At 34.7% G+C, this 8,617-nt stretch overlaps 1 pseudogene; it reads right to left on the bottom strand.

Annotated features, from left to right (window-relative positions):
* Positions 1-6,362: 6,362 nt before the first annotated feature.
* Positions 6,363-6,463, bottom strand: LOC136153120 (U6 spliceosomal RNA; annotated as a pseudogene).
* Positions 6,464-8,617: the final 2,154 nt, after the last annotated feature.

The following is an 8,617-nucleotide window of genomic DNA, read 5'->3' as shown; positions in this document are numbered from 1 at the left end:
GTGTGTGTGTGTGTGTGTGTGTGTGTGTGTGTATACACATATATCCCACTATCTATTATATATATAATATAATATTATATATAATATTATATATATTAGTATTCAATTATATATATAGTGGGAAAATATTTAGTCATAAACAAGAATGAAATTTTGCCATTTGAGGCAGCATGGATGTACCTGGAGGATATTAAGTGAAATAAGTCAGACAGAGAAAGACAAATGCTATATTATTTCTCATATGTGGATATAAAGAAAAAATGAACAAAAATAACAAAAGAGAAACAGAGTTACAGATGTAGAGGAGACACAGGCGGCTGCCAGAGGGTAGAAAGACGGAGAGATGAGGAGAGATAAGAAATTGGTGAGGGGGTTTAAGAGGCATAAACTTCCAGTTTCATGATAAATGAGTCACAGATATAAAATGTACAGTGTGGGGAATATAGTCAATAGCTATCTAATATCTTCATATGGTGCATATCATAACTAGACCTATCATGGTGATCATTTTACATTTAGAGACATGCTGAATCACTGTGTTGTCTAGCAGGAATTAACATAAGTTTAGGTCAACTCTACTTAGAAAACAAAGTCACAGAAAAAGAGATCAGTTCTATGGTTATCAGAAGTGGATGGGGGTGAAGATGGATTTGGATGAAGGTATTCAAATATTACAAATTTCTGCTTATAAGATAAATAAGTACTTGAGATGTAAGGTACAACATGCTAAATATAATTAACACTATGTCATATAACTATTAAAAGTAAATCTTAAGAGTTCTCATCACAAGGAAAATATTTTTTCTATTTTTTAAAATTGCATCTATATAAAATGACAGATGTTTACTAAATCTATTGTGATAGTCATTTCATGATGCGTGTAAGTTAAATAAGTAAGCTGTGTGTTTTATACAGTGATATTTGTCAATTGTATCTCAATAAAATTTGAAGGGAAAAACTCTTTATTAAATAAAGGCAGGAAGAAAGTGAAGGACATTGACTGAAAAGTTGGAATGATCACTGCATTATTTCAATGACATGCATTGGAAAAGCAAATGTCAAGTTATTAGTATTATAAAACAAATCTTATTGCTTTCTAAATGTAAGATTTTAGGGAAATCATTTGAATTCTTATCAATGGATTTTCTCTGTTTGTAAAATGCTTATAATTATCAAGAATACCTGTAATGTGAAGAAATGTGAGGGATACTTCATGAAAGTAAGTCAAAACAGGAAATAAAGATGGATTAAAAAATTTTGAAAACAGTTTATAGCATCTACTGTGAATTTCTTTATTATTAAATGTCTCCTATGTGCATGTACCATAGTCAAGAAAAACAAAAACAAAATCCAAAAATAGTTATTATTTATTCTGAGTTGAAGACATAAGACACAAGTAGTTTTAATCAATGAGGTAGTTTATCCTCATTGATTAAAAATGCATGTGTTCTACAAAGAATACATTTTCTTGGTAACACACTTCTGCAGTATAAAGATAATCCTCCTTACCTGTCAAGGGGAACAAATATGGGGTTTTGTGCTGGTTTATTACCAGTGACATCTAAGAACAAAGACACAAGTTATGGCCCAATAACAAAGATAAGTCTTTCAGCCAAGCAATATGCTGACATTTTACATCTTTAAATGCAGATTTCCAATTAATAATTAAACAAATTCTAGATTTTATTAAATCATATACAATAAAGCATATAAATTTGCTCATTAATAGGTTGTGAAATTTCTTTATTGCCCTGAAACATTGCCCTGAAGATATTGCTTTCTCTATATTGGAAGAATACATTTCCTATTTGCATATATAATCTTATTAGATTAAAATAGTTAAACAAATCAAAGACAATGAAAAATGCAATGGACATAATTATTAAGGTAAATAGGGAAATAGTCTAAATTATTTTTGAAATTTCATACATAAAACATGCTATTTTAAAATTTGGTGCAAAACAGCACTTTTGAAACAGATAAGGTATTTGATTCCACAATGGAGAATACCTTAGGAACCTGAGAAGTATGTGTCTAATGTGTGGAAAGGTGTAGGTAATTGAAAACAACAGACAAATAATAACTTTCCTTTGCCTAGAAAAGAAGGAAAAGATTTACCACTTCTGGCATAGAAGGCAGTCTCAATTCTATGGTAAGAATATATTCCTTTTCTTTTTGGAACAATCTGAGTATAGATTTTACTTTTTTTTTTTTAACACAGTCTATTTAATCAGCTTACATTAAATAACCTTCCTGATAAGAGATTAATAGATAAATCATTCAATCATTACTTCTTATATAATTGAATAATATGGGGCCATTATTAAAAGATTGCCAGGATTAAGAGCTGAAATCGCTTTTTGAGAATCTTGTAATGCCTGTTGAGTAAAATTAGTCAAAGCATCCACTCGTAGCATAACATCTGTAGTTCCCAAAGAGGGAACAAACACTGCAGCCAAATAATCATACCAGTGAAATACAGACTTGCCCACCGAGTTTTAAGGTGGGGTAAATTAGCAGGCTTCTCTGGAAGCTCTGAAAATATAAAGCCGTGAGTATAGGCTAGACCCAGGGTGCATCTCCCTATCCAGCCAGGGGGAAGCCAAGCCCATAGGTAAGAGCCAGATATGCAGTAAGTCCGATTTGGAGCAAGCCAGCGTGACTGAGATATCCAGTCCCAATCAGTGCCTGGCCAGACAGAGAGAGGACCTGAATTGGGGTTGGAAAACACTGGAATGATTACATTGCACATTTCCTGAGGCAAAAATTCCAAGTGTTTCCAATCACTATAATTAAGTTGTTGGCTAACTTTGGGGGATGGCTCGGTTTGTTCCCAGCATATAGGGGCACTGGATATTAGACGTCTTTTTTCAAATTAGAAAGGTGGTTTTACAAAACAGATTAGCTTTAGATATTCTGACAGCTGCGCAAGGAGGAACTTGTGCCATTATTCATACCCAGTGCTGTGCTTATATACCTGACATGAGCACTAATGTTACTCATTTTACTAAACACATGACCAAGATGATTGGGGCTATGGATACTCCTGAAGCCTCAATTGCCTCGCTTTGGGAGACGTTAACTAGTTCCTTATGGTGGAGGACTATCTTAATTACAATAATTCTGATTGTTCTATTTTTGCTGTTTGCTCTCTGCGTCTGTAACTGTGTAATTGGATTTGTTTCTAGTCGCATGAAGGCTTTCAAGTTCAAATGGTTGTCTAAGCTCCTATGAGTGCCACAGCCTCCTCCAACAACTATTACTTGGGGCCCCTGGATCAGAGACCCTCAATATGAGGGTTAGGAGAGTGTGTTGCCTCAACAGTTTAGGGACCACGCCCCTAAGCAGCAGGAAGTAGTTATGGAATGAAAACGACGCCCCTTTCCCTTGGCAACATAATTCTCCTAAAAGAAAAGGGGGGAATGAGAGTCATTTCCTAGGCAGGTTGATAAGAAGTTTAGGGGTCCTCAAGGAGAAAGAGGTCTGGAATATTCAAGGAGGAAGAAAGGACAAACTATTTACTTTTTTTCCTCTACATTCCTTAGGATTATATAACGATAATGTATCCTGCCTGAGGACAGTCTTTGGATTAAACCTTCTGGCTAATTCTGTTATCTTAAAACATAAATTATGGGAGCAGGTCTGGTCTTTACAAGCATGTATCCTGCCTGAGGACAGTCTTTGGATTAAACCTTCTGGCCAACTCTGTTATCTTAAAATGCATGAGTCAAGTGCTCGGGCCTGGTGTACTGTGAAGACCCAGAGGAATCGGGTGGAGAGGTAGGTGGGAGGGGGGATCGGGATGGGGAATACGTGTAACTCTATGATTGATTCATATCAATGTATGACAAAACCCAGTGAAAAATAAAAAAATAAAAATATAAAAATAAAAATTAAAAAAAAAAATGTAAATTATGGGTGTAGGTCTGGTGAGGTCTTTACAACCTCCAGACATTCTTTGGTTTCATTGGAGAGTATATAACTCCATGGCTAACACTAGCAAGGGGGTACTCTTTCTGCCCCCTTTTGATGTCTATGTCAGAAGCTTTCTCTATCTCCTTTATACTTTAATAAAACTATATTGCACAAAAAAAATAATAAATAAAAGATTGCCAGATGTGAAAGGATGTTATTTTCCTGTATTTGCTGTTCTACAGTCAATAACTGAAAAGGCTTCCCTGGTGGCTCAGACGTTAAAGAGTATGCCTGCAGTGCGGGAGATCCCAGGTTCGATCCCTGGGTCAGGAAAATCTCTGGAGAAGGAAATAGCAACCCACTCCAGTATTCTTGCCTGGAAAATCCCGTGGACAGAGGGGCCTGACAGGCTACAGTCCATGGGGTAGCAAAGAGTGGAACATGACTGAGAGACTTCACTTTCTTTCACTTTCTAACTATTGAGGAAAAAATATTCCTTCAGTCAAGGTTATAACAGAAGTCTGAGCAAGTTTCTATTTTTTTCATACTTGTCTGTATCACAAAATGACTCAGAAGGTAAAGAATCTGCCTGCAATGCAGGAGACCAGGGCTTGATCCCTGGGGTTAGGAAGATCCCCTGGAGAAAGACATGACAACCCACTCCAGTATCCTTGCCTGGAGAATGCCTGTGGACAGAGGAGCCTGGCGGGCTACAGTTCATAGGGTCACAAAGAGTCAGACATGACTGAGCAACTAAGCACTTTAATCTTTTAAGAGGAAGGCATATTTTAGCTCTGTATCACCAGAGTACTCCAGTGTGGGTCAGAAGGCAGATAAAGAAAGGAGGCCTGATGGAAAGGTGTCATTATACCTGGGCATCTTGACAGAAGTGATTTTAAATCTGACTTAATATTGTGAACAAATTATGAGGAAACAGAGAAATTCTAGGAAGATAAAAGAATTAAGTGGCACTTTCAATTTTTTGAAAATTGATGTATAATTGACATATAACAATACATTAGTTTCAGATGCACAATATAAGGATTCTATATGTAAATATTGTGAAATGATAACCTTAATAAATCTAGTCAACATCCATCACCACATGGTTACACTTCTTTTGTTATAAGAAAGTCTAAGATCTCTCTAATAAACTTTCAAATATACAACATAGTATTTTTAGCCATAGATGACAATTATTTTGTTTTTTACTTTGTGCACTGCAATGGATTCCAGTTTGCAGACAATAGGGTGCCTTGTACATAACTAATTGTATAAAGACAAGGCCTTTAAATAGGACCAAATTTTACTTTCTAAGGAGACAAAATAATTCTTTAAACACCAAGGTTTCCCATCATCTCATGGAAAACAACTTAACCGAATGTAGAACTTTAAAAATGTTACACTTTCCTTTCTCTTTAAAGATAGCTTTTCAAGATTTTAACTTTCTATGACAAAAAGTTACCATTAGTTGTGATTTCAAAGACATTTGATGTTATCAATGAGTGAGAAAATAAGGGCTTGCTTTCTGAAATATAAATCATAAATGAACTAACAAGAGGGCACCTTGAAAATACTTTATAGTTATAAGATTGTAATAGTGAAAATAATGTAAATGTATCATTTAGGGGAATCATATCAACACACTTAAAAATCTGGGAAACAATTTTTTTAACTAATTTAAAATTTTTCCAGAGACCTTTGATGGCTTTTGAACTTCTTTGTTAAGACCTACAAAAATACAACATAAATGACACCTCATACTGCATGAAGATACAAATTTATTACCAAATTCCGCAAAATGCTTTTCCTAAATGGTTGCTGTTGTTCAGTCGCTCAGTTGTGTCCAACTCTGAGATCCCACGGACTGCAGCACACCAGGCTTCCCTGTCCTAAATGTTACATAAGATTGAAAACTGAGTACCTGACTTAGTATGCACAGGAAAAAATTTACTTTTTTTTTCCATTTAAACATATGGTTTGAGTAACATATGCTTTTCGCCTTTACAATAACTGAAGCAAAATACTTAAATAATCTAAATTTAGAACCACATTTTCAAATCAAAATGTTGCATTGGCATATATACACTGTCATGTGTAAAACTGATAGTTAGTGGGAAGTGTCTATATAACCGAGGGAGCCCAGCCTGGCTCTCTTTGATGACTTAGGTGGGTGGGATGGGAGTGGGGAGGGAGGGAGACTTGAGAGGGAGAAGACATATATATAATTATGACTGACTCACATTGTTGTACTGTAGAAACCAATACAACCTTATATAGCAATTTTCCACCAATTAAAAAAATTTGAAAAAGAAATACAAAAAATTTTTAAAAATCATAAAGCCATTTCAATCACATTGTTCCTCATTCTAAATTATTCTAAAACTATTTTAGTAACAGTAAATGTACTTAGTATAATTGATAAATAAAAAGATATATTCTGGATTATTTATTCCATGTTTATCTCTTTTTTTTTTTAATTTTAGGGGCCATGCTAATCTTCTCTGTATCGTTCCAATTTTAGTATATGTGCTGCCGAAGCGAGCACTATCTCTTTTTAATGTATATGTTCATTTCACAGTATACATAATGTATTTATACAAAAATATATAATTTACAAATAAATAGATTTGTATATATTATTGAAGTATGCTTAAAGCATGTTATTGCAATGGTGATTGTTTAGAAAGATTTAGAGGCTGCCAGATTATATATCAAATGTTCAGAAAGAACAAAATTTGAGTGCATCTGTTATTTCCAAATCAGAGAAGATTTTCAGTTATGTTTGTAATTGTAATCTCATCTAAATTATCTGATAGTCATGAGGCATGAATAACATGCAACAGTAGAAATTGGAGAGCATGAAGGAAGGTGAATATAGGATAAGATCATGAGTGAATATGAGGATAAGAGTGAATAACTGAGACTTAAAAGATAAAATAATCAGAAATTAAGCTGTCCCCTCTAAATGCTTTTAGTGCATATTTGGCATGTATGGTTGGCTGCATAATTACTCTCTGAAGTTTACTGACTAGCAAAATTGTGAAAAATTAGAATACCTACTTTAAAGAAATGAATGAAGATTGCTTGAAGTAAAGTCATGTAAATTATATAGCATAGTACTTGGTACAGAGTAAGTTCTCAATAAACTTTAGCTATTAGTGTTGTGACTGATTTTTGTTTTCTTACCCTTGCAAGACATTTGGTCTTGTCTAAAACATCTATTAGACATTTGGTCCATGCTAAAAAGTCCTTTAAATTTGGGCATATTTGGTCCTTTCCAAAATGTCCATGTAGACATTTGAATCATGTCAAAAATTACTTTATATTTGGTAGTGGTGGTTTAGTTGCTAAATAATATCTGACTCTTGTGACCGCCCCTCCCCGACCCCCCGGTGGCTCAGACTGTAAAGCATCTGTCTACAATGCAGGAGTCCCGGGTTTGATCCCTGAGTTGGGAAGATCCCTTGGAGAAGGAAATGGCAGCTCACTCCAGTATTCTTGCCTGGAAAATCCCATGGATGGAGGAGTAGGCTACAGTCCATGGGGTCGCAAAGGGTCGGACATGACTAAGCGACTCCACTTTCCACTTTCTTGTGACCCCATGGACTATAGCCCACCAGGAGCCTCTGTTCATTAGATTTCCCAGGCAAGAATACTGGAGTGGGTTGTCGTTTCCTTCTTCAGGGGATCTTCCCAACTCAGAGATCAAACCCAGATCTCCTGCATTACAGATGAATTCTTTACCAACTGAGCCAACTTTATATTTGGTCATATTCAAAACCATTTGGCATAGACCAAAAATGCCTGTGGATCTTTTGAACAGGGCCAAATGTCTTATGGACATTTTGAGTAGGACCAAATGTTTGTTAATCTTTCTTACAATTAGTTATCTGTATTTTCTTTTTATTCCAAGCCTGGATTAAAGTTCTTTGAATTCTTTATCTCTAAGTTACTTTATTTATACATATATATGTTATTTATACATGTTTAGTCACTCAATTGAGTCCAACTCTTTGTGACCCCATGAACTGTAGCCCACCAGGCTTCTCTGTCCTTGGGAATTCTTTAGGCAAGAATACTGGAGTGGGTTGCTTATGCCCTCCTCCAAGGGATCTTCCCGACCCAGGGATCAAACCCAGGTCTCTCCCGCATTGTAGGTGAATTCTTGACCATCTAAGCCACTAGGGAAGTCCTATTTATACATAGGAAGTAGTTAATAAATATTAATGAGCTTGATACTACGATGACTCACTATTGATTTTTATCTCTGATAGTAACTAATGAATTCTTATTATTGCATACTTTGGTAATATATGTTTATTGGTTACTTGGTACTGTTTTAGATTATTAACATATGAACTATAAGAGTAGAAGACCATGATTAATAAACTATTCAAAATTGAATCTACAGTAAACACTCTAAAGAAATACACAAAACTGTCATTGATATTTTATTATGCTGATACTATTCTAAGCATACAACAAGGAGAATATAATGTCTTCTTAAGAGGGTATTTTGGGTCTAATCCATCCATCTTGAAGATTTCTTTAAATATCTTCCTTACCAGTCCAAAAATGCAGGCCTTGAATTTAAAAATAAAGAGTAAAATTATAGATTTTTAAACTTAATTTTATTATTTAATCTTTAAGAATAATAAAGTATAATAAAAACATTGTAGAAGGTAGTTAAAATAATAAA

This window comes from Muntiacus reevesi, chromosome 22 (genome assembly GCF_963930625.1).
Source record: "Muntiacus reevesi chromosome 22, mMunRee1.1, whole genome shotgun sequence".
NCBI classification, from domain to species: Eukaryota; Metazoa; Chordata; class Mammalia; order Artiodactyla; family Cervidae; genus Muntiacus; species Muntiacus reevesi.
Note: the sequence above shows the minus strand (reverse complement) of the source record. Positions and strands in the feature narration are given on the sequence as shown.